Source organism: Poecilia formosa, unplaced genomic scaffold, assembly GCF_000485575.1.
Source record: "Poecilia formosa unplaced genomic scaffold, Poecilia_formosa-5.1.2 Scaffold9, whole genome shotgun sequence".
Lineage (NCBI taxonomy): Eukaryota > Metazoa > Chordata > Actinopteri > Cyprinodontiformes > Poeciliidae > Poecilia > Poecilia formosa.
The window spans coordinates 1,669,716-1,694,970 of NW_006799948.1; the positions used below are offsets into that span (position 1 = coordinate 1,669,716).

The window sequence follows — 25,255 nt, forward strand, 5'->3', positions numbered from 1 at the left end:
GCTTTCACAGTGCCAATATCTTCAGCCTATAAAACAGTTCAGATCCTCTTGGCATGGCTGGTAATCTGTGAGGTTTAGGACAGCGGGAGAACAAACACTGACTCAGTGGGTGACATGTTTGCAACTTTAGGAAAAAAGAAGTTCAAGCACTTTTTTATTTTCCATATTGCTATTCATTTAACGGCGAGTTCAGTTCACCAAATCCCACGTCAGACCTTTTAACAACAGTTTCCCCGCTCTGTGTGCTGTGTCTGTCATTAGGCTTCGTTGCTGACATCATGCTGTCATTGGAGCTAATTTTCAACATCATAGATAGTTTGCATCGTTTTAGCTAATTTTCAACATGCTCTCTGTAGTTTGAGCTGATATTTGACATCATTTGATTTGTCACTAATTTTTGATGCCATTTCGATGCATCATTTGAGCTCATTTGTGACATGCTATATGCTGCGTCTCCTGCTCCTTTTCAACATTATATGTGACATTTTACCTCATTGTCTACCTCATGCTATACTATGTCTCATTTGGCTTCATTTTTAACGTCATACTTACCTCGTTTTAGACGTTATATTATACTACGAAGCAGTGTACCTTTTTTTTTTAAAGTCATGTTATTTCATGTTGCATCATTTTTTTAAGTCAGACTATACGGTGTCAGTTTATCTTCTTTTGTTGTGATGTGACATTTTACTTCATTCATGTCAATGTCATGTCATAGTACACTACATGACATTTTAACTCATTTTAGACATTCTGCTAACTGTGTCATTTGAGCTCAACTTTGACTTTATACTATGCTGTATAATTTTCAAAGTCATGCATTGCTACATTAGTTTACCTCATTTAGTACAGAATGACATTAACAATGACGAATTATTGTTAATGTCATTTTATACTATTCATTTGAGCTCATTTTCATCATCATACCATGCTGTCATTTTACTTGATTTTCAACGTAGTGTACATGATACATACTGTACGATCTAAAATATGTATGATGTCGAAATTAGGTGCAAATGACCTCTAAAACAAGGCCAAATGAGACAGTATAGTATGACGTTGAAATTGAGGATAAATGACGGTATTATGATAAATTGAGGATAGCGAAATGAGGTATTATGTCTCATTTGGACTCAATTTCAATGCCATACTGTACTATGTGTCATTTCGCTTCATAGCATTAGAGGTCATTAGCATTAGAGGTCATTAGCATGACCTCTAATGCTATGTCTCATAGTAAACTATGAGACATAGTATACTATGTCTCATTTTGGCTCAAGTTTGACATATTAGTATAATATGTGTCATTTTGCCACATATTAGAGGTCATGCTATACTATGTGTCATTTTGCATAGTATACATACTGTAGTATGACTTCTAAATGAGGCAAAATGACAGTATATATAGCATTACTTCTAAAATGAGGCAAAATGAGACATAGTATACATTGCATGAATTCTATGATGTAGAAAAAGGTAAAATGATGCATAGTATATTTGGGTGTCAAAACTGAGATAAAATTAGGTAAAATGACACATTGTATGCCATCACTTAAAAAATTTGGCAAAATCACATGATTTTTGTATGACATTGAAATGGAGATAAAATGGCACAACAGAAAAGAGAACATAAAGATGTCGAAATTCAGTACATAATATGATGTTGAAAATGAAGTAAAATTACACATGGCATATATCATGATGTTGAAATGAGGTAAAATGACCCACATCAAAAATGAGGCCAACTGAGACATGGTATATAGTATGACATTGAAAATTAGGTAAAATCTCTCGGTATTCTATGACAACAAAAATGATGACGTTCAAAACGGGCGAAAATGACTCAAAATATAAAATGATGTAGAAAATTAGGTGGAAAGAGACATAGTATAGCATGACGCCTAAAATCCCTCAACAGACATTGTAGTTTGAGGTTGAAAATGACTGAGAGACATAGTATACCATGACATCGAAAACGTCAGTGTTACTCACTTGAGCTCATTTTCAAGGACCGAAAACCTCTTTTGCAGCCTATGGTGAGTTTTCTTCCAGGATTCCAGGACCCCACAGGATGATGCTGCCTTTTAAAACAAAACAACAAAAATCATTTAGGCTAGAAAGTTCAATTTTGGTCTCAGCGAAACTTATTAAAACACTCAAGAGGTTTGAACACTATAGCAAGGCCATAGTATTGTGTACAGTAATTAGCTCAAGCTTTAGAGCTTTGGTTCTGAACTCAGCCTCTACTCCCCCTGATAACCCTCTCTGCGGTAGATAGCTCATTGTCAGCTGGGTGTTCAAGCTCCATTTAACTCTAACTAAGTGCCTTTAGTCATTATTGCTGCTCATTAATGCTGCAGTGGTGCTGGTGAACCTCCCTGGGAGCGTCTGCATGAGACAGCTGGATCAAACAGAAGAGTTTCTCCTTGCAGGACTCTCCACTTCTGTTTGCTAGTTTATAGGTAAATAATTAATAGGACAGACCTAATCCTAATAGTCTGTTACATTGAGTTTATTTGCTATTATAAATCCTCATTAAAATGCAGACACCTGTAATCATCTTAATAGCTAGTGTTTATTTTTGTCTAAACGGTGCATAAACAAATCTTTAAAGCAGCACAACAGGTCTTTAATGCCAGCGGCTCCCAACAGGGGGTGCACTGGGGTTTTTTTATTTTTTTTCCAGCAGCTACCTGGGGAAGCTATATGGAAGGCCCTTACTAATAAACTCAACAAACCCAATTAAATAGAAAGTGCCATTTCAAGTAGTCATTTAATTTTTAAACAGGCACAACCACAGAGAGGAGGAAAATAAACAAACCCAAGCAACAACATTCAAACTGCTCATTAACCTGCAGGTGTGACTGATATTGCACAGAAACAGGGGATTAAATGTAATAGCTGAATAAGCTCATTAAAGGTAAACTTAGTGAGAAATGGAAAAAGGTTTTCAGACATTTGCTAGCATTGCCCCAAGAAGTATGTCATCATCCAATATGTCTAAGAAGAACCGATGATCTGAACTGACTGTGTCAAACGACTCTTTGAAAAGAGTCAAACGATTCTTAAAGGTCACTGCACATTAAAAAAATCACATTGCAGGCGATATTTTTATGAGAAGGCACCTATTAAAATTAAGAGCTTTTGAGCAAAAAGCTCTTCAACCATTTGAAAAAAATATAAGCAAAGTCAGATGGATTTTAAGTTTAGTTTGAAATGTTTATAAGAAGTTTACTTGAGACGACCCTAAAAATCTGTCATTTAAATGTCATTTAAAAGACACAAGGCAGATAATAAAAAAGAGATCCACAGAGATGCACCACCAAATCTGCATATGAAGTAAATGTGGAGGAAAATTCGCAATTCTGTGCCAAAACCAATGTTGTTTTTTTCATTTGCTAAAATAACCTTTAGGGGTTAATCAAGTAAATCATTAGTAGATATCAGCAGTTTTCAGATATGGTTGATTTCCCACTAATGCATCCTGAACACTTGATTGTTCGTATTTTTCTTCTCCAAAATATCTCACATTTCCCTTTATTTCATAAACAGTTAAAATCTCCATCTGACTTTCTCTTCCAACCTTCAAATTGATCATTCTAAATTTTCAAGCCATTTCAAAGAAAATTATTTGAACAACATAGAAGGAATATTTTTATTTGAATGAAATACAAGTTTGCTCTATAGGAGATCAAGGTTTTGTGGAGTGTGCCGTGTGAGGGCAGGCGTGCGGGGCTGACGGGTGGAGACCCAGCCAAACACACTGGACCACTAAATGAGTAAAATGACCAGCTTTCACCAGCTCTTTAAAAAACTCATTTACATCCTGTCAGATTTCATTATGGCCGGCGGGCTGCCGTGGTGCAGCAGGACAGGACTTAGCCCAAGTGCACTGACTGTGCCGGCCAAGCTCCTATCTGCCCGACCCGCCTCACCGGTCCAATAGGCAGGTGATTCTCCCGTGTCAAGGGCTTTGGCTCCTGTTCGTCTCCTCACTACTTTACCGCTCCTTTACTGCTGCAACTTTTGGGGAGCCATTGAGCATGATTAGCGGATTGTGAGTGACTGAAAACCTAGTATTTTTAAGAATTTGGGAAATTGCCTTCCCAAAAATTGCCTTCTCGCCAAAGAACTGCAAAGATTACGGAAAATAAAAGTGGGTCTCAAAACAGCATACACCCTGGATAAAATGCAAGAAAATAAAACCACAATGAATCATTTTGAGCCTTTTTTTGCCTTTAAAATGGCATGTTTCCTCTTAAATTCAATGGAGACGCAAATCAGTCAAAGTTACAATTAAAATGGTCCAATAATGTTGGACAAACAAACAGCATTCAATGTTACTGGACGCACAAGCATCCAATAAAACTGTCCTGTGTTTGTAGAATCTTCCCAACATTAGATCATTTGCATCTTTTAGCAAATTGTATAATGCATCAGTCAGAAGAAGGTGATAAAAATACACAACTTTATGTACATATAATACAATGGAGCGGAATCCCAAAACAAAAAAAATGTGGGTTTTCTCTAAGATGAAAACGTAAAACAGAAACTACAAACACTGTAAACCAAATGAGTTTTTAGTAATTAGTAAATTACTAACTTACGGTAAGAGATTCCACTAAGATGGTCGTCTAGTTTTACTAAATCAACTCAAGTTCTGTTTACATCAAGTCTTTTGTGCTCGATAGTTCAAGAACTCAAGGTTTAAAAATAATGTTTACAAGTAATTAAGTCAACCATTAATCCTGTATATCAGTAGTCGTTACTCATATTCATTTGTCATGATTATAAATGAGGATTATTCAATGTAAAGTATAATTTAAAACATTTAAATGAGTGAATCGTTTCAACATTCAGGTGTTTTTAGAAAGCTGAAGAGGGATTTTTTTTTTTTTAATCACTGTGTCGAAGCACAACAACCACATCTAGAAAAGGACTTTTTTTTTAATCTACCAATATTGAGAACCAAATTTGATGGAAAGTCTGTGTGTTCACTGAAAAACGACAGATCGCTTCTATAATCTGAGATCTGAGAGACTGTTGGACCAAAGAATAAAGGCAGCAGCTGAAATCAACACAGAGGAGCTTCAACAAAGTATTTGTTCCCACTTGTGTAACTGGACTCCCTCACCATTTTTTTTTCTTCCTTTGAATGGTTTGAATTGTAGAAGGAAAAGGACACATTATATGTTGAAAATGTTTCATTTTGTTACATCACAGAAACCTGACATTACAATGGGAGTGTGGTCAGTTTTAGCTGTGGCTCTTATGTCGTTCTTCAGGTCCTAAAATGAACTTTTCCTGCTGATTAATCAGTCATCATCATGCAAGCAGCAGCTTTAGTGATTTAAATTAACTTTTAATTTCTTGATCAACTTCTTTTTTTAATACCTTGAGTTTTTATGTCAAAAACTCTAATCTAACTTTAGCAAAGAAAGGAAAAAGAAGATGTACTTTTAGCAAGTTAACGTCTATAGAAGATTTTTGAGAGATTTTCCAGTCTTAAAATCCCATCTGGTAGAGATTGGTCATGCAGAATGGTCTGCAATATTAATATATTGCACACCTGACCATAAAAACCAGTAAAGGCGAATTAAATCCAAGTGACTAAAGTTAAAAAGACCACCAAGTTAGAAGTGTGGTACTCTTACCGTTTCTTTTATCTATTTGCATGACTGGTAAAAACCAGCCACTTGTTCTTCGCTTCGTACAGAGGGTCGTTCCTTCATATGGTGTGAAGCCAACTGAGGAACACCACAAACTCACCAGAACTACGAGTAATTTGCAACGTTTGAGCCTTCTCTATATATCGGACTTGCATCCCACTAGTGCGACTTTAAAGTCTCCAAGTGCCCTTTTGCTGCAAGAGCCCCAACAGCAGTTAAACCTGCCGGGCTTTGCGGTCTGTGGTTATGCTCTAAGCTCCTTGAGAATCTCATTCCGACTCTGAGCATGTCTGTAACCCGGTAATCTGACGCATGCATCAAAGCCACGGAGAGTACCTCAGCTCACACCGGGAGCTCCATCAATCCCCTCCGGCCCGTTCGAAGCTGCCTTTTTCTCACACAGCTGGCCATCAAGGGCGACATCCTCGAAGAGGCGACACAAACAGCGTCTAATGAATTTTTAACGACGATTGTTGGGGAACGGCGGAGGAGGAGGGGCGGGAGGCAGCGACTGCGAGAGCGAAACCGCACGCTGAATGCATTACAGTGATTTGTTGGCTCACCTTTGAGCTGGTGTAAGAGGACTCCCGCCTCTGATCATCGGGGTGTTAAGTGCACTCTGCGGGGGAGCATCTTGGCGCCACATTGTGGGCCAAATGATGTTTGAAATGTTTTAATCAAATTCTGCCTGCTCATTCCACTAACAATACGTCTCGTGGGGTGAAAGCTGTGTGGTTCTGCCTCTAACAACCCCTGGGGGAATCCTCCTGATAGAGGAAGTTTCCTAACCTCCAGCCGACAAGTTTTTTTTTGTTTTTTTTTCTAAGTTTCACCCCTCTATACATTTAAATGGGCCTTTATGAGGAGCAGCAGCTTGGCATGAAGTGAGGTGTTGAGTCTCAATCTGTCTTCCTGAGCAGAATGTCTCTCGTTCGTAGATGTATGTGACAGAAGGAATGTTACTTTTTTTTTTCCCACGCGTCTTGCCTCGCCGTTCCAGGCATACCGTATGAAGAAGTCGGTTGCCTACATGTGCCGGAACATTTTTTTTGCTTTACAATAAAGATATCGTGATTGTGTGACAGGGTTGCCTCTGGCACCAACAGGTTGCATAATGAAATATGAACAGAAGACAAGTTGCCAGTGCCTTGAAGATTCCCTTCTTGGGTAACTTATCTGGTGATGTCGCAATCCCACTTGAGAGTAACACTCAAGCAGGCGGGTTACTGGATGTTTTCTAGGATTAAGATGATCTTTTTACCTCAGGTCCAATGTGCTTCAGGAAGGTTTAGGTTAAATGAAATGCATCTTAGAGGGCAGTTTTGTTCTCTGTGAAGATTATACTGACTTTACAAAATACATCACATTTCAGTTTAGAAACAAAAATCATGGCAGCCTGAGTTAAAGCTAAATGAATAAATAATGTATTATCCCTGCTGACAGCCAGTTCAACATTGGAAGTACAGTAATAGAGGGATTTAAATTAATAGGAACAAACTGCTGGGAGTAAACATAGGGTTTGTCTAAAACTTGTGTTTTAAGTTTTTCTACTGCTGGCTAGCTTAAATCAAAGCTTTCCACCAGCCAACATTATTCATGTACTGAAAGCCTTAATAGTGTCAAATTGAAAACTATAAAGAATTTCTTTCTGAAAAAAAATCTCCATCTGTAAATGGTCAGGGTGATTTTTGCTTGCATTCTTATGTATTGTAAAAGTAAATTTTAACACCACCTGCTGGTTTGGGGTGGGTTTTGCAGTGTCATGGTAACGCTGCATTCCAGTTGTACTCTGAAATGGGAGATTGCAACTTTCCAGTCGGAAAAATCAACGGGCACGCCATATGAAGTCGGACTTCCCACTGGGAAAGTGGGAGCAACTTCAAAGGCCAACATTGTGTTTCAATATGGCCGCTCCTCACAGAGAGGCATTTAAAAGCAGTGTTACATGTAGCGCCGTTCACTCTAAAGAAAATAAATTAACAGTAGTGAAATAGAAAGTAAAGCTTAAATGATGTTTGTAACAGGTACTGCAAACAATGTCCATGGGCGTCACATGCTGAAATTTCAACTTCTTAACTCTGTTAGCATCAAGTTCTGACTTCCAAAGTATCTGGAACACAGCAATTAGTAATTTGATTTAACCATAAGCTATGTTGTAACGTTTCTGCTGCTCTAACAAACTACTCTGTGTGAGACTCTCCCACCATGTTTACGTAAAATAGGAGGCAAAAGGGCACATTACAGTAGACTCCTCTCCACTGTGACTGCCAAATCCGCCATTTTTGGGCGACATATGTGCGAGAATAGAGCACTTCTGAGCTTCGTTTTTGAATGTCATACCAGATGGACACTTGAGTGGTCCAAATGCTTATGTTTGGTCCAATTTTCCCTTTGATCAGCAAAAGTGCTACTCTGGTTCTGACCTTAGGGTGAAAGTGCAGTCTTACCCAAACCCTCGCACAGAAAGCAGCGATCCTGCAACATCACTCTGCAGAGTTCATTTAATGTAGAGATGGAAAGGATATATTGCTTTCACTTTAAGTTTTAAGATTATGCAGTAATACGTTTTTGAATGTCTAAAAACTGTTAATCTAGCAGATGATTAACTTATTTCTACTAAATGAGATGAATTTAAGTCATACACTTGCATCATGTCAGAAAATCTTTACTTTCTTAAAATTTTGAAGGTGTGTAAATAGACCAGGAATGCCCAGTTCATCTGACTTACCACTTATGGGAAAATTAGCCATAAAAATTTACTAGAAAACAATGAAGCTGTTTTTCAGCGATTTTACTTTAATAAGTCATTTCCATTTTTACAATTTGTTTTTTATTTTTCCTTGCAGCCATGTGGTTATATTTGATCATTTTTATAGATTAGATTGGATACAGCAGGATATAAGACCTTCTTATGGTTTATTTTCACCCATAAAACGGTGCGACATGCAGTATAGGTGTGCATGCAGCATACTGGGCACCTCATATAGAGAGGCTGCTTGTCTGGTGTTCAATTACCGACCCAGGGACCTTTGCGACATGTTTTCTCCCTTCTCACTCAGCCCACTTCTTGTGTGATGACTGTCAATAAAAGGTCATAAAGGCCTCAAAAAAAAACAAAAAAAAACAAGGAAAATAAATGGCCATTGCACACGTATCTCACAAGACAAGAAGACAGGAGCGAGAGGAAAGAAACTTAAGTGACTTTTAAAGGCTGCGTTATGAAAATAAAAGTTTGGTTCTGAATGTAAATGTTGGGCATGGATACAGGTTCAAAAACTACTTTATGGAGTCAGAGATCAGGAGCACAATCACACAAAGAAAAGTTATGTTTTAAAACAAATTTCGTAAAATATAAAAATAAACACTCGCATATGGATGCAAACTGGTTCTTTTGCAAGTAAGAAATAGACTATTTCTAATCTACGAAGAAAACTAAATTATCTCATTGTATTCATCAGACTTGTTATAATAGTTTCATTCAAATACGTTCCTGTTAATATCAGAAAATCTTATTATATTGCTCAATAGTTGAATTCATTAACATCCGGGCTGCTCTCCACACCAGAGACACTGTTATCCTCCGTCCACAAAGCGCCAGCCTTTAATGTTAAGTATTAAATGTTCCCACATTGCCAGACCCCTAAATCTACTTTATTGTGTTATTTCAACCTGTCAGACCTATCGATCAGTGGATTAAGACAAAGATGATGTTTTAAAGCTTTGACTGAGGGTTTCATAGCTGTCCTGAAATCCAATACCAATAGAGGTTCATAGATTCAGGCCAAGATTTAGTGCTATAGGCAGGATTGATGGTATAGAGTCCAGGCATAACAGGGAGGGGGATAGGCTCCATCCTTCAACATAACTCCAGATAACAGTGTGTTTTTATTTTGTTATTAGAGTCATTCAGCTGTCCGCTTATTTAAAACATCTAGCTTGTCACACGGACATGGATCTTCTGCTGTAAATAACGCCACACTTGTACGGAAAGGCGAACGGATTTATTCTGAAACTGCTTTCCGAAATGCACGGCTCGCGTTACTGATCACCGGCAAATGGCGAGCAATAAAAGACATATTACTCAAAGTTTGTGATATGATCAAATGTGGAGTTTTTTTTGTTTTTTTCATAAGTTCAAAACAACGTTTGTCAGCAGCACAAGAAGAGGATTGATCACCACTTTGAACTTACAAGAACAGGCTCTAGATTTCCAGTATTTTAGGAGCAGCTGTGTTTTCTTTTCTTTTTTCTTTTTTTGTCTTACAGCTGTAATAAACTGTGAAATAGATGTGTACCGTTTCCTTTGGCGAACAGTAGTAAAAAAAAAATCCTTTAGCTAAACTAGCAATTTAAATGTACTGACTAAATGTCAATACATGTAATATTAGAAAGAATGAGCCATAAGCAGGGAGGGTGTTTGAAACAGCCTGAGAAACCTCTCACATAAAGAACAAATGAGACTAACTCAGAGACCTGTAAAAACTTACAACTCTAATGCTGCAAAAAAATTCAGTGTCTGCTACTATTACCACAGCATTTTAAAGTTAAATATATTTAGACTCACACTGTGTCTTCACTCAGACTGCTGGCAGAGGCTTTACGTTCTGGAAGCGATGCGTCTTTCCTGACTAGCAGATCAGAATGAAATGTACATATGCAGATAGTGCATAAGAATATCAGCTTTTAGGATTGAAATTGAGTTAAATATTCAAATTTACATGTTTATCTTTCTAAAGAGACAGTATCTGGTTATGTATGTTGGCATATTTAGGCATTTTTCAACTTCATTATGACAGAGAAAAAAATAATAATTTACTTGAAACTCGTCTGCCGTTTCCTACTTTTTAAACTGCTTTGAGTTTTTCAATTGTGTACTTAAAGATTTTAAATGGTAATTCTTTTGTTTAAAGTTAAGAAATTGGTCATGTGCTGATGCGGTATTACTGATTATAAATCGTTAAGTGTTATTTCCTTTTATCACCCTTTATTTCCATAAGATTATGGAAAACGTAATTTAAAAAAAAATTTTTAGTTTTTATTCAGATAACACATTCATGTCTTATTTTAGTGTCGGTGGCTCTTTTAATATCTGAAGGAGGGTGGCCAACTACTTCTTCAAGACAATATTGTTGAAACAAATAAATTGACAGCAAATTACTTGCTATAAAAACAGAATATAAATACAGAAACAACCCTATCTTATGTCGTAGTAAATCAGCTACATAGCTGATAGTTTTCAAAGCATCTGCAGTCAGAACGGTCATGTCGCATTTTATCTGACTTTGAACTCATTAACATGAGACACGCGTCATAATTCTGCACCAGATGCAGTAAATTTGGACAAAAAATAATGGCTAAAATAAACCCTAACTCAACAACTTTCAAGATATTAGCAATAGCAGCTATAGAAATTTTGATCGCTGAGATACTCGTTATATGTTAATAGCTCATGTTTAGGCCAAACAAATACTTTGTGTAGTTCTTGGCAAAGTAAAAGTCGTTCAGAACAGATTGCCACTGATGTAATAATGACTACTGTAATTAATAATTAATCAAAGATTCTTGATATTCAATAATCTAAAGGTTGCTGTCCACTAGAATCCAGGGAGGTCAGTGGGATAAAAGAAATGATCACTTATCAATTTACTGTATGCTAAGCTCTGTGCTTGGACAGTGTTGAGATGGACAGTGGTGAAATCCTCTTGGAACCATTGTGCATCCCTCAAAATATACCAGTTATTTAAAAAAAACAACAACAAACTTCACAGTGATAATTTGTGACAGCTCGTCTATTCTGTTTAATGTCACTCTGTGTCCAATGACCACATCTTTTCCTGAGTCAAGAACAAACAACAGCTAATTAGTTTCAGCATGCATTTGTAAATACTGTGCAGTATTTCCACAGGCGTATTTTTCCCTTCCAAAAATACAATAATACCATTTTGAGAATTACTTCAGACAGAATTGTCAGGGAACTAAAAGTATATATTTCCAGCTCGTACCTACTAGATTCATTAGATGCTGATTTTTTTAGAAACTGAAGGATTTTAACCAACTGGCAGCACTAACGGTGCTATTTTTTCACAGTTATTCTCCATGTGGGTAAACATACATGGGCAATTGCTTGTTTGTTTTATGGAAAAGCACCAAATAAACCAATAAACTGATTATCTGCAACTCTGGCTGTCATGTGTCCTGTCCATTAGATTGTCACTATTTGTGTATAACGAGATACATACAAGGTCCTGAATGGGGAAACTAAAAAATTATTTTTACACAGATATTGTTCAAGGTGAAAAAGGAAGTCAGTTTTCCTTAGCAGGTGAAATATCATGCATCCTGAAGCAAGAAAGACACTTTGTTGTTTTGAGCATGCACAAAGCTTAATAGACAGATTATTGTTCTTTGCTTTTTTTTTTTAACGGTTATGGTAGCAGCATCTATGTGAAGCCTGGAGGAGCCTGGTGGCAGCAGGTGCAGTGTATCCATAATCACACTGCATTTAAAAAAAACATAAGTCAAAAACTTGTTTGTCGGCAAAGATTTTGAAATGGGACTGGCCACAGTGGACAGGTGTCAAGGCTATGTCTGGCCCAAGGCAGATCTCCAAATAATTTATCCCGATTCAGGAAAAGGGATGTTAAGAAACAACAGAAAACATTACATTTAAACAGTGCCATGCACTTTGCACACAGAGATTGGTTTGTGTAAGTACCCCATAGAATAGGGTGCACACGCCTCCAAATTGTTCGCTTTCTGAGAGACTGCAGTTCAAATGCAAAAAGTCTTCATCACTGCGTAAAAGAGAAGTCTTTAAGATAAATAAAAAATGTATCTCTTACTCTTTTAATCGCTAGCTTAGGCTCTTAATTTTTAAAAGTGCATCAAAGATACCCAACCTGTGACAAACCCTGGCTTCATAACCGACATCTCACAGAGACAAACTGACTTTTAATGATGTATGAATGATTCCTTCTGTAACCACTTGCTGAGATATGGTGCACAAAGTGCTGAGCCAGGTTGTAATTACTGCACACTGCAGGGTACACCACAACTGAAACTGATGGTGCTGGAGCAGAAAACTCATATTCATCAAGAAATTATACTATAACTTATTTGTTAAAGCGCAGCAGTCACATTTAAATGCGGTTTCTAAATTTTATGTTCCACTGGTTGTGGAAGTCCTGAAGATGAAGTCAAATCTTTCCCTTCCTGTCGCCCCTGAGGATGAGGCAGCTTAACTAAATCTGCCACTTATTGGTGTTTTAAAAAGATGAAAGCTTCTTAAGGCATGTAAAGCTTTAATGAGGTCAGCAGTTGATATCTCTATTTTTGCATTGTTGCACCGGAGTGATGACTCATTGCATAATCATTTCCACTGTAAGTTCTTTTAAAGTCATAAGGGCAGTGAAGTGAATCTCTAGATTTTGTCTTGTATGTCTTACAGGGAAAAAAGGGCCGCCCCTCTTTCCAGCTTAAAACAGCTGTTTTTGGTCTTGTGACACAGGGAGAATAAGTTCCTCTTCACCTCAGCAATTCTTGTAATGTTACACGTACGCGTTTGCTCGTCTTGCGTTTCTAGCTGTACATTTTAGACGTGGGGGTTTTGTCAACGCTCTGAGGCAATGAGATCCCGGAATGCTTCGGAGAGAAGTTAACAGCTTGTGCACGGCTGTAAGTGTATGTTTTTCAGCTTATTGTGACAGCAGAAAACCGCAGAGTCTTCGATTGATAAAATAACAGCACACAGGGAACCAATATCTTTATCTGATCATCATCATCTCTCTCAGCAGGAGACTTGCAGCAGTGGAAAAAGAAGGCCTGTATTTGACTTGATTTTCATGTCTTTCCAAAAGTGCACTATCGAATCCTGTTGACTCCTCTTTACTCTTGTTTTTTGTGGGTTTATGTTTATAACTTGATTTGACGAAAATGAAAAATCACAACTAAGCTAAATTTGTCTCACCCTCACATGCTCTTTTTCCCTTTATGAGGCCAAAAAGCTAAGCTAATCTGCTCAGTCAAAAGAAATGATAAACCTTGAAAGTCTTGAACATTTTCACATAGAAACTGCCAACCTTTTAATTCTTATATACATTCAATCAGAAAACATAAGGCAGTCCTGTAAAACTGTGTGAGGTTGACCTACTGTACAGATGGGAAGGCAAGATAAAGTAAAAACCTTGGACCCCAGACGTAAGTCTGCGTTATCTAGTGGAGTTATTATTTCTTGTGTGGTTTGAAGCCACTTCACCTCCTGGAGAGAGCTGCCGCCACAAATCAATACAAAGTTGTTCTGAGTGATCCCCTTGACCGCATTATGAAAGGTTTGTTTGGACAAGAGTGGCATCTTTTACAAGCTGCATATCACTGAACAGTTTGTGTCAAAGTGTGAAACCGATATGTATTATGTGTATTAGAGGACACGTTTGAAGGAAGGTGCATCTTTTAGACATACACTGAACCGACCAGTGACTTGTGATTTGTCTCTGGTCTTCTAAGATTTCATCCGACACATTTCAACATTTGTATAAATTAATTCAAAAGATCTTTTTCTGATCTTCTTTTGGAGCTTTTTCCTAACAACGTTTTATTGCCTATTCATTCATAGGAGTGGGGAGAATTTGGTCTAAAGTTGGGTTTCATACTTACTCAAAACAAAGACAAAATGATCTGGAGATTCAATTTTAAAACTTTCCTTAGAACCTTAAATTAGTGTAATTAGGATAAATCCGGTAGTAATACAATGCACTAATACATTCTCTGATTATTAAATAGAATTGGACGATTCCAAACGATTGCCAAGGCCTCCAAATCCAAGACCAGATAGAGGTCAAAGGTTCAAAAAAATAACATGTCCAGCTTTCCTGGTATTTGCTGAAGTAGGCACAAGTCAACTGGGTCTTTACTGGGTTAGACCCTACAATTTGTATTTACTTTTTTTTTTTCAGTAACAGGCCTGGTGAATCATTGTCCTGCTTGCAAAATTGAAGTTAGCTTAAGGTTACAAGTTACTTGGATGGATGGATGGATTTATTGCCTCACTTTTAAAGTTTACAATATATTTTTGAACAAAATTCAAGCCATTCATTTTCAATTACAAAACATGCTGAAACAAAGCAAAAATGATTCACATTATGGGTGAGTCTACGTTCACTTTAAATGTGACTTTTTTTTTTTTGTCTTTGTTATTATGCTGGGAACAAACTCCTTGTCACGCCATTTCTTCAGGCAGCCTTCATCAACTTACTCAAACTGTCCCCAAAAGACTAGGTGAGAAGTGAGGGACTGCACTTACTAGAGGCGCATGGCACCTTGATAATGGAGTGTGGCAGAGGCGATTAGCACACTAACAGCTTCACACAAGGATTCTCTTTGGGAGGATGCTCGGAGATAAAACAGGAGGACGTGACCCTCCGGCAGCACAATTCACAGCACGACCGCTTAGGGTCCCAGGCTCTCTGACACTTCGAAAGGAACTCTCTGCTTTTAAAGTGGAAGTGAAGATGCACCTTGAAAAATTGTTGTCATTCCTGCAACCATTACGCCGAAATTTACAGTGTAAGTGCCCATTACAGAGCTGGAATAAATACACACGGATGGAGTCAACTCTCAAAATGACAAAAACAAACATTACATTCTCTAATTTATTATGTTGTTTTTTAACCATAAACTCCATGCAATTATTGCGTCTATGATTCAATAAGGGCTTTTTTTTTATTGTTTCACAACTGCCAGACAGCGGGTTGCTTAAAACTCTCCCTGCTGGCACAGATTAAGGCTTTTTGCTTGTCCTTGAAGTATTTCAAATAGGGATACAAAAGCAGGCTGGGAATGCTATTTCTGAAAAAGATTGGAAGATCTGTATGTGGTCCACATAAAGTGTTTTGGGTTACAGTTTGGGTAAATAAACTGAATCCTGATCTCCTTGCTGGATCTTGGCAGCATATCATTTTACGTTCCATATAGTACATATTTTACACACCATATAGTGTGCATCCACACACTATATGGTTATTTTTGACAGTGTTTTTCCACCATATTTGGGCATTTAATATTGATATTAATTTGGACCCTGATTTTGAGATTCGTGTAATATAACTTCATTGAAATTGGAAAACATTTACAATTTTGTAATTGTTGTTTTGAGGTCCTCTTTCTCCCATCCATAGTTCATTTATCTTTAATCTAGGTTAGTTAATCAAGTCTAAGCAAATAAGCAACTGGAGAAATATGTCAGAGTTTCTTTTGTAAAGAAAACATCTCTTTACTAAACCAGAAAAAAGACAAAAAATAAATTGTAAAAACATTAGATGGGTGTCGCTGTATTGCCATCATGATTTTTGCTAATATTTTGAAATGTTCTTTGTAGAAAAATTGTCTTCAGTTTATAAAGTTTTGAATATATAATAAGCTAAAATATTGTTAGCACCTAGTAAAAAGTTCCTTCAATGCTAATTGAGCAGCTGTTTAAATATATTAGTTCCTGTAGCACTAGCAGCTTTAGACCTTGCAGCTTCTATACTGGACTTAGGCTCAAACAGTTGGGAGTAATTGCTAATAAGCTGAGCATCTGCTATCATTTTAGATCCAGTGAAATGGATGTAAAATGATGTTTAGGGCTACAGAAGCTGTTGGCTTCTGTAGCCCTAAACATTTACAGGCTAGCTACTACTTGGGCTCAAACAGCTGGGTGTAACTTCGCTATTGTTTTACATGACTACAGTCAAACACAACACTGAAGAGCAAAGCCTGTTTCCATGACAAACAGCACTCCAGGGACATGCTAGGCTACCTGCTAATCTCACATGCTAACCACCAGTCCATTGCTGAACTCCTTTCTTTGCAGTGCAGTAATGAAAAGCTGTACTCACAGCAGGGGGAACTGAAGCATGTATGCTTTGAAAGGATTGTTTGATATATGTTCCTCCTTGATAAAATCCAAACCATAACCACTTTAATGTAGGAACATTATGTTATATAATCGGCAGTGATAGTGACTCATCGATTCATTACCATAAAAACTAAATTCATTCTAGCTTTGATAAACTACATTGTTTTGCAAATAGTCTGTTTTTTCCCCCATTACTGGTGGAGGTTTCGGCTCCAGCATCAATATACATTTTGTACGTTTCATTTGTCATGCTCATGAAGACATTGGCATTCATCATAAGTGGCATATCTGTCACCTCTTGTAAGCAATAACAAAAGAAAACTATTTGGTTCTTTTTAACTTCTTAGTCCAGAATATATGACAGTGACAGCTATAGACAAAACCGCTACTACTACTAATAATAAAAAAAACAAGCTGTAGAACAGCTCAGATACAGAATATAATTCTCTTTTTAAACACAGGAAATGTCTTCTGTGGTGCATTAAAAAGTGTTGTGTGATCCCATATTCCACAAAGCACACTGAGCACAAAACCCTCATGCTATCACAAGCTAGCTACATTAAGAACATTAAATTTATGCCCAGTTCACTTGCATGAATGTCACACACATCCAAATTGCGCATAGCTGTGGATTCAAAACTTTCTGAAAGTTTTGCAAAGGTTTTCTAATTTTATTGTAATTCAGCAACATATAAATTAATGTGGAAGTCATCTTGATGTGGTGTGAGAGAATCACATTCTAAACCCTTATAGTTAGTTTAAAACATTGCAAAAGGTGCACAGGCACTGTGAAGTACCAATGGTATGCTGACTATAGACAACATTGAAGCAAGTTAGGTTGCTCTGAGCAGTTTGGACTCAGTTCAGTTTGGCTGAAACCAAAAGAAAAGTGAATATTACTTTTTTACTTCTACTTTCATCAGACGCAGAGAGACTCAATTTCTTCTATGCAAGAATTTCTCTATGATTTAAGCTCCCTTTCTAGAAATGCCAGGGGTGACACTGACAGGATTTTTACTGTACCATAACACAAGTACTTGCCCAGCATGAAAGCATGTTGAACTGTCAGAAATGGTGTTGGAGATCATTTTTGTTCCCAAGATTTTGATCAGATTAAAAGCTTAAAATAATGACACACTGGCTTGCTGATAGAAAACCCCGGTTTTGAGTCACTCATATATTATACACACAGTACAACTGGACTTCCTTTGCACTTTGCTCTGGGACTTTTCCAGCTGTCACAAAGCACCCAGGCTATTTCTATCGCTTTAATACTTGGATTGCTGGTGTCAGCCATGAATAATTGATAAAAACAATGCAATCTTGGGGTTTAGGAGTCCGAGTTCTCTGTACGTCTCATAATGATTAGTGAAAGGGTCATGCAGCTCAAGCCCCTCAGTCGCCAGCATCCGACCCTAATCCCCCTTAATCCTCAAAACAATGGGCTCCTCCGTGCAGGAAACTGTGGCAGATTTTTATCGTTCCACTAAAAAGGATCATGGTGCCTTTCCTCTGCCAATACGATGACGGCAGTGGACAACCGCTTGCTGCCCTTATAGAGCCAAAGTCCAGCTTTACAGAAACTGTTATGAAAATGCTAATGGGAGATTTAAGGTAGGCTGCAGTAACCGTACATTTCACTTTCTTTGCTTTGCACCGTCCAACCACTCCTGGCAACAAACATCGCATGCCTGATATAAAAGGCTCAAACTTGGCTTTTTCTTTCCACTGAGAGTTTTATGTTGGCTTTGGATTAGAGCTGTGCTGAAAAGCAATGAGACATGAACTAAATCACCACTAGAGGGAAAACTGTGACTTGAAGCGTATTCAGACAAATAGCTTTGAGGCAAATACTGTACGTCCTCCTTGGTAGAGAGGAACAGCAAATTTGGTTAGAGACCAGAATTGGACAATTTTTGGCGTAAACTCGGAAATCTAATCTTTTAAACACACCCCGCCTAAGGTATGTTGAAAACACAGACTTATCTCTGTGTGTTTGACAGAGATAAGTCTGCTGTTTCTCCAGCTAGCTTTAAGACTGTGCTGGTCATTTTGTTTGCCATTTTGAAGTGTGAAAATCTGTCTTAAATCGACCCAGGTAACAAGATGGTTTACATATTATCACAATGGTAATGGATTTGATCTTTTTGAGCTTCCAAAGACATATGAAACATGGAATATGAAAATGTTGTCAGTCTTTTAGGAATCTTACAGTTAAGGGAAGGATGTACATTTTCTAGGGCTTAGTTGTCCTCAACAACCTAAGTGCTGACTGGAACCAGTTCATTGGTCACTTAGTACAGAGTTTCAGGGAAAGAAAAGTTTAAATTGAATTAAATATGTTCTTTTCATTTTTGAAAACATAGAACTATCCATTTGCATTTGTTCACTTCCCTACTATTTAGTTTCAAACCAACGAGTTTTACAGATGAGCTGATGTACTGTGAATCATTACCTTTCCATAAAGTTTTTGGCAACTCTATTTAACTTATGTTGCACTGTACAAAATGTTATACATCATTGTTAAAAATTACTGATTTTATTTTTGCAACTGGAACACCTTTACTTTCTCCCTGGCACACAGATTGGGACAATTAATTTAAAGTCTGTAGTTACACATTTTCCTAAAGTTTGGAGCGACTGTTTTGCTTTTAACCCTCTTGCAGTCCTGGTGCGACACACAGGAGGAGCGCAGCACATTTTATGGTCGGACAGCAGGGAAGCAGGAAGGTCATCGCATCAGACTGTCAGTTCCCAAAACCACACAAAAGAAAAACATTGCGACACGTTTGAAGCACGTCTTACAATACTGAAGATGATTTAAAGTGTTCATTCCAAATAAATTTTTTAGTTTTACAATAAAACTATTAGTCAGTATTGCTAATCGCTTGAAGACCTTGTCTTCACACATACCTTGTCTTCAAGGTATGTGTGAAGAAAAGTCTTTATTCCAAAAGATAAAGTTTTTTCACAAAACTTAACCTTTTGGAATAAATGCAAAGTGTTTTCTGTGAACAAACCATCCATTCACAGTTGATGCCTCATCAACTCAGACAACTGAAACTAGCATCACTTTTCAATTTAGGATTGAAAATGTGCAAAATACAGCAAAGATTCAGCTGAACCAAGGCTACAACAACTTTGAAACTGGAATTCATAGAAACACAAATGTAAAGCATTCATATTTCTTACCAAAAATAATACCTCATGAGTCATAAAATGACTCAATTGTGTCTTTAAATGAATTCATGCTCAGTTTATCGTCGCTACAATTATTCCCCATAAGCCTAAATTATACAGAATCCATTGCCAGGCCTTGTGACCTCCGGACGACACGCCATGAATTCTCTAACGCCGCATTTCAGATTCAGAACAGCTTCCACTCTTGAGCATTATCATAATCATCCCAACTAGTGTATGTATGGAAATTGTATTTCACAGAAATGGCCATGAAAAAAAAGAAAAAACCCAGCAGTTACAGTAAATCTATAGCAGGTGAGTCAAGTACGCGCACAACGGGTGGACGCACCCGTAAGAAATCCGCAGCGCAGAGATGTAAAATAACAGCCGTTATTACTTGGCATTTGGCTGCGACATCAATCAGGTCCAGCCATTCCAAGCCCTGTGATGGCGCATAACTGCTCAGCCAGTGTGCTGATTTAATAGAGCACGGGTCTGATAAAAGTCCCTGCAGAGATAACTTCACGGCCAATAGGTTGTTTGGGGTAGCTAATTGGTCAAAAAAATAAAACCTCTCTCGGGATTTGGAGCTGTTGTTATTACAGCGAATCTGGCTTGCTCTAAATGAGTGGCACTGGCTTCTTTAGTGCCTCGAATATATTTCTATTCAGGCTGTATTTAGGCATAATTACATTGATGATAACCAAATATGTGACTCCCAATCGTGAGAGGCTTAAAGAAGGCAGAGAAAGAAATGATGTCACACAACTTCAGCTGCTCAGTTATTTCACACACCGTACAACACTTTCATTGATCTGAAAACACGACACCCTAAAAAGAAAAAAAAAAAAAAAAAAAACAAGGGGAGAGAATTTTCTTGTCCTTTTGGTTTTTCTTCCAGTGCTTCCATTTACTTTCAAATGAACTTTACCATCTTGAGAAAAGTAAATGTGCAATTACATCTACAAATGCTAGTACTGCAACTCAAACTGCCTGAAGGTTGGAGTACAATAATTTTGGGGATTTGGAGCCAAGTTTGGACTTTGTAGAACATGAATACGTTAATTCATCTGCCTTGGTCTCCAATATATTTTTTTATCACACCTACTACCATGTTTCCTTCCAAGATTTTGTTGCGTTTTGTTCTCTCCGTCTTACATTAAGTTTGACCAGCTTCCCTAGTCTGTGCTGAAGAAAATCAAACATTGCAATCTGCCAACACCATCCTGCAGAATGTTGTGTATCGCTGGTTTTCTGTTTAGTGCATGTAGACCAAAAAAATACATTTTGTTTTCAGATTACTTTCTCTCACATGTTCATTTTTGTTCCAAACACAATTTGTAGAAAACTGAGGGGTTTTTTTGTGTGTTCCTTCTTGAGAGACTTCTATAAAGGCAATATTTGTAAAGTACATGGAATGCAGTAATCCTGTCAATGGTATTTTCCACCTGAGATGAGGATCTCTGCAGCTCCTACAGAGTTAGCATGAACTACCTGACTGCTTTACTAACTAATGCTTTTCATTTTTGACCCATCGGTTTAGGTCACAGGTTTTAAGTTTCATCCAAAAAAGAAGAATGAACTAAGCAGCAGCTAAGTGTAAAAAAAAAGAAAAAAAAAGCCAGTCTTTGCAGGGTTTTTTTCATACATCATTTGCAAAGCATTTCCATAACAGCATGACACCAATAATGTAAGGAACATTTTTTTTTGTGAGTTTCTTATATCATTTCCTATAAATTTTAAATGTGTACTTAAAGAACATTTAAATAATTCAAGCCATGACTTGGTAGGTTTGCAGTCGTGAAATACTTTTATTTTCAGACAACGGCCTGAACAGTGCTCTGTTTAAAAGAAAGAAGCTTATTATTTTTAAAAGTGTTTTCCTTCACTTCACAATTATGTGGACGCCATCAGATAAACTCTAAATGAAACACACTGAAGTTCCATCAAAAAAAAAAAAAGTGAAAGGAAACCATTAAAAAGATTTAGGTGGAAAAAAATAAAAAATCTCCCACACATATTTGTAAGAGGACCAGAGGCTGAATGAAAAAAAAAAAAAAAAAAAGGACATTTGGAAAGGAGCAGTGGGAGGCCTGCTCTGTGGTGAGGAAGAAACAAATAAAACTGATGGTGTGTGAACAATGTGGCTTCATTGTGAGAACAGGACTTTTTAAATGCTGTTTGAGAGCAAACTACAACGATTTGGTCTAAATGGGATTTTTTTTTTATGTTAGGAGAGAGGAGAAGACTGCTTTTACAAAAGCCTTATGCGTTGTGTGACATCCGTGTAATAAATACCAATCAGATGGTTTCTAAAAAACTGATCTGAAAGTTTTTAGTTCACGTGCTGCAATAAACACAATGATATGCAGTATATTTGTTCTAAATATAGATTTATCATTTCATCAGAATAGATTAATTCGCTGATGAAGACCAGGAGCTATGTAAAACCTTTTTTCAGCTTCAATAACATTTTATAATGCTACTCCCTTATCAAAGAATACTTTTGATTCTTTCAAGCATGTTCAAGAAATTCTTTAATCTCCCGTGGCAACCACTAGGGGGTGCCTAAATGCTTGCTCTCCACCTCTTTCCTCAAGCTCCTCCTCCAAACCAAGACTCTCTCACAGAAAACCCCTCCTCCACTCAGCTCCCCCAGACTAGCAGTGGCAGCAATAAACAAACACCTGATTTGGTCATCATACAAACTACTTCTCAGTCCAAGAAGCTCCTAAGAATGGTTGAAAACGGCATAACGGATTGATGTGGTGATGTGCTGAAGATGGAGTGCTAGGGAAAACGTAGGAGCCCAATTTCAAGTGTCAAACTGCAAAGTGGAATTTCTTTTAACTTTTAACTTGTTACTTGATTAGTCACTTGATTGTGCTGTAGGATGGCTGAAAATGGACAACATGCTCTCATTTTCTATACAGTAGAATAACAAAATGCACTTTTTATGTTCCTCCACTTACTCTTTGTTTTTTGAAACAAGCTAGCCACATTAACCTGCTGGTATGATATTCTTTTTTTCAGTAATAGCTTAGATTTATAGCAGACGTAGCACACAATATCCAAAAACTTCCACTTTTGTGGATATTTTCTTCTTAGACGAATGAAACAGACTTTAGTGTAGTTTCTGCTCAGCATTGATTTTCACCTTGAAACTCATGTAATTTTTGCCCAGACTCTTTCTTAGAGCTGAATCACGAACAAAGACCTCGACAGGGAAGTGAAATCTATAAGTGCATTTTCACATAAAGCCAAATTGGTGGCTGGTTTAGCTTTTTTTTTTCCCATTTGATGAAATAGTTGAAAATGGCTTTGTATGTACTTTGGTGATGAGGGTTACTTTGTTCACATAGGGACTAGGTTGCTTTCGTCTAAAATGGTTTATCTGAAACGTTTTTTTTTTCTTTTTCCCCCCACAATCATGGAAAAAAAAGTTCCCCTTTAAAAAATAATTACATATTGTATTTTTACCTTTAACTCTGAATCCCGAAGCTAAAACTGACTAGAGAGTAGTCAATGGCTGGAGCCTGACTGATTATATACCACGCTACCTGAATCACTTCAGTGAATCATCTCTCCCATCTCCATCTTTATAACTCCCTTTCCATCTCCCCTTGTGTTGACTCATCTCGGCTCTCGTTGTGCCTACCGCAGCGTGACAAGTGAGTGACAATGCTAACAATAGTGGGTGCGGCTGCCCCTGCTCAATAGAGCACAGGCTGCATGATAAATTACCCTCATCAGTTTGTTTTGCCAGCAGCCCACTCAGGTCACCACCAAGGCCGTTCGTGACATTTTGTTGCATACTGTATATGCAAATACCTGCCAATCAATTAGCGTGCCGCTCCCCGGTGCTGCCCGCCGTGATTAAAATGAATTGATGGTGGGCTAAAATCAACAGCAGCCAGCCGCCAAAGAGCTCAGGGGTCAAAGACAAAACAGGTACGATACTGTTGTTGTTGTTTTGAGTTCATTCTATTTTCTCTTATCGTCGTCTCACAGTAGATTAACAAAACATTCTGCGCTCTACAACTATAATTATGACACAATGTATGTATGATATGGAGTTGGTAATTACAAGGTTTGTTTTCTCAGTTGTCTTAGTTGGCCTAAAACCCAAACAAATGTTATTAATCTCTTAACTGACCCCATTGGATAATTTGGATTGTATTGGATTGGATATGCAAGTGTTTTCGGGGTGGCAGCAAAGGGGTTTGTTATCATTTTTGAGGTTTCACAAACAGATTTGAAGAATTTTATAAATTTCAAGCTATTTTCAAGCACTCCTTCCCCACTCAGCTCCTCTAGACTAGTGACAGCAGTGATTAGCAAACACCTCACGAGTTTTTATTTTAATTACTTTTTTTTTCTCACTTTTTTTCCCCAAGAAAGATTAAAGTTAGAATTATTTTGTGGTCCATGAATGAAATTACATACTTTTCCTCCTCCACAACTCACATCTCTTATTGAAGCTGGTCAAATTAGCATCCTAGGAAAAAAGTCAAATTTCTTTTTTAAAAATTATTTTCAGAGGCACTTTCCCTCGTCCATGCTGCTCAGCATTCAGTTTTGATTTGTCTGCATTTCAAGCTAATAAGGCTCAAATACAGTCCAGATTAATTAAGAAAAACTGAAAAACAGCCTATTTTTGTATTATGCCAACAGGAAGCCTTAAAGCAGTTGCCAATTTTCAGCATCATTAGTGGATAATCGTTTGTTAGCCAGTCACAGCACTGGCTAACGAATTCACGCAAATACTTGTATCTAGTATTTCTCTGTCAATGTTTCTTTTTTAATTCCTATCATGTATCCAAAAAATGTGTTATTGAACAATCTCTAATAACTGTGCTTGTCTGTTTATTATGTAACTGGGATCTGAAATGGACACATTATTACCACCCACAATGCCATTTAATATGTGTGGTGGTGTGGATTTGCATAAATATTGATCATTTGGGATGACCCTGGCATCGAGGATGTAGAGATGTCAACCTGTTGGACCCACTGGTTTCCACTGGTTCCACTGGAACCAGTGGAAACATGATGGCATCATTCCACATACCAAGATAAGTCAACTGGGCCTCACACAAACCCTGGCCCTTTAGTAGTTGCTCTAGCAACTAATTATGTAAAAATCTATGGTGAATTCACTGTTTTGTTTGCCACAATGCATACAAATCCAGCCTTCTGTTTCTGTGAGTTTTTCTCATCAGTAAGTGAATAAAGGAGCCTTTGAATTTTCCAAAACTATCTATATGATGGAAGATTTTAATTTAGTTGGATCGACACAAGGGAACCTTACATTTAAAAAAATATAATCTTCCTTACATCTTCAGTTAAAAGCTTTCCAAAAGCCTTTGTAGAAAGTTGTTTAAATAGTTTTTACACAGAGTTCTTTAAGGTTTAAAGGGCATCAGTGATTAATATCTTATACAATCAAAGAGTGAACACCATAATACAATACATATATAAATAAATGAGAAATGTAAAACTTGTACAAATA

General features: G+C 37.4%; 1 long non-coding RNA gene across 2 annotated transcripts in view; it reads right to left on the minus strand.

Moving 5' to 3' along the window:
* The window catches only part of LOC103156035 (uncharacterized), a 214,043-nt gene that overhangs the window by 2,734 nt on the left and 186,054 nt on the right, over window positions 1-25,255 (minus strand). For both annotated transcript variants that reach the window (XR_478107.2, XR_478108.2), the window contains one exon: window positions 1,993-2,081. This is a non-coding gene — a long non-coding RNA (uncharacterized LOC103156035). The remainder of the gene's footprint in view (window positions 1-1,992; window positions 2,082-25,255) is intronic.